Source organism: Pinus tabuliformis, chromosome 2_1, assembly GCF_031772625.1.
Source record: "Pinus tabuliformis cultivar Carrire ecotype Pingquan chromosome 2_1, CPIR1, whole genome shotgun sequence".
Lineage (NCBI taxonomy): Eukaryota > Viridiplantae > Streptophyta > Pinopsida > Pinales > Pinaceae > Pinus > Pinus tabuliformis.
This window is the reverse complement of record NC_142299.1, coordinates 151,871,505-151,873,797: the sequence shown is the minus strand read 5'-3', so window position 1 is coordinate 151,873,797 and position 2,293 is coordinate 151,871,505.

Genomic DNA, 2,293 nt, shown 5'->3' with positions numbered 1-2,293 from the left:
TGGAGAACCATCCAGGGGGTCTGGTGGTCGTGTAACTCTATGTAATTTCCACTGACTGTTGTGTTGAGACTCAGTGTTTGAGCTCACAATTGTAATCTCTATTTTGAAGACATAATATAGAGGTTGCACTGAAAGCTTGGACCAGGAGACGTAGCCAGGAAGTCTGGTGAACTCCTTTATCATTTGGTTGTGTTGATATGTGTTTTATTATGTCTTTTAACTGTTGATTGTCTATATTATTCACAATCTTATCGATCCATTGCACTAATTAATATAGGCTTTTCTTGCACATAAGTATGTAATACCTTAGTATTTATTTAAGATCACATTTTAGATCAAGTGGTTTCAAAGCTTAAGGTTTTTGTTAAGGTTAGACAAGATTGTGTAGGAATTTGAATGCTAACTAGATTAAAGTTCTGAAGAGGAGAAAGAGAACTTGTTGAGGCTAATCTAGAGATTGGAAGAGTATTTTCTCAGAGGAGAATGGTAGAAGAAACTGCATTGGAATCATAATCTCAGTTTCTAGATAGTTTTATGACCATAAGAGCTATGGTGGAAGAGATGTATCTGGAGTTCAAAAAGGGTCAAAGTGAAGGCACTTCAACACCTACACCAGACAAAGAAGAGGAACCTTTTCTACTTGCACCTCCAAGACAAAGGAAAAGGAGGAATGCCTCCTCCACCATCTCCTCCATCATCATCATTGTCCTCAGAGTCATCCTCTTCGCATAAAACTAGCTCTTCTAAAAAGAAGAAGAAAAATTCTCCAATCAAATTAGATGTAAAGTTTGATTTGCCAATTTATGATGGAGAAATTAATGCAGAGAAGCTAGATAATTGGATAATGCAAATTGATTTATATTTAAGGGTGCAGAACGTTGAATCAAAAAGGAAGAAGATCCAACTGGCTAGCCTTTGATTAGGAGGAACTGCACTGGTATGGTGGGAAGGAAAGACACAAGCTGATCTTCAAAAACATGGTAAAATCATTTCTACCTGGAGTGAATTTGTTTCTGCTATCAAAAATCAATTTTATCCTTTGAATTACATGCAACAAGCAATGATGAGTTGGCATACTCTTCAGGAATTGAAGGGATAGAGTGTACAGAGTTATACTCAAGAATTTAGGAAAAGAGCTTTAACTCTAGGTATTTCATTGGACTCACCTGAGACTTTATTGAAGTATATAGGTGGTCTTCGTAGTTATTTAAAGCATACTATACTTATGTTTAATCCCACTAGCTTAGATGATGTGTCAGTTCAAGCAACACATCTAGAGGCTAGAGGTAAGAATGTAAACCGAGAGGTTGGGAAATCATCTAAATATTTTGCAAACAAGAACAAGGAAAAGAAGAAACTGAAATGGAAGGAGAGGAAAGAAAACACTGTAAAGAAGGATAAACCTTCATGCACTCATTGTAAGAAAGAAGGACACGATGAGGCACACTACTGGTCTTTGCATCCAGAACTGAAGCCTAAGAAATTACGGGGTAAGTAGAGAAAGAATGTTGTTGTTATTCAGAAGGACTTGGAGTCAGACTCAGGGGATGAAACAACAGTTACAACCACGGGTATTAAAGGTAAAGATTCTGAAGCATCCACAAGTAATTCTTCACAATCTGTTGATAATGAAAGTAATGAGAGGAAAATAAATGAGCTATTTCATATTAGAGTAATTTCCAATCATAATAAGATTGATACTTTATTTTATAGTGGATCACAAGTAAACTTGATTTCTTAAATAATTGTAAAGAAGTTGGGATTAGAAACAAAGCCTCATAAGAAGCCATATCCATTAGGTTGGGTGTGTGATAAAACAAATCTACAAGTAAGGAGACAATGTAAACTTAGGTTTGCTATTGGATCAACATTTGTAGATGAGGTTGAGTTAGATATAGTTCCATCCGATATATGTGGTATTGTTTTAGGAAGTCCATACTTGTATGATAGAAAAGCTATTTTCTATAGAGCTGAGAATAAGTATCAACTCACTAAAGATGGAATAAAATACACTGTAAGGGCTCATAAACTCAAAGATAACTACTCTCTCATAAACTCAGGGTAGATGAAAAGAATTGTGAATTCAAGTAAGCAATTTTTACTAATGGTTGTAAAGGCAAAGGACCTTGAAAAATTCAATGCATTTGAAGGCTGTGATCCTAGACAGAAAGTTGATTTAGTTAAAGTTGTTTTGGAGTATGATATGTTATTTCAAGAACCTAAAGGTCTACCACCCAAGCGGGAAATAGTACATGATATTCATTTACAACAAGATTCTCCACTACCTAACATT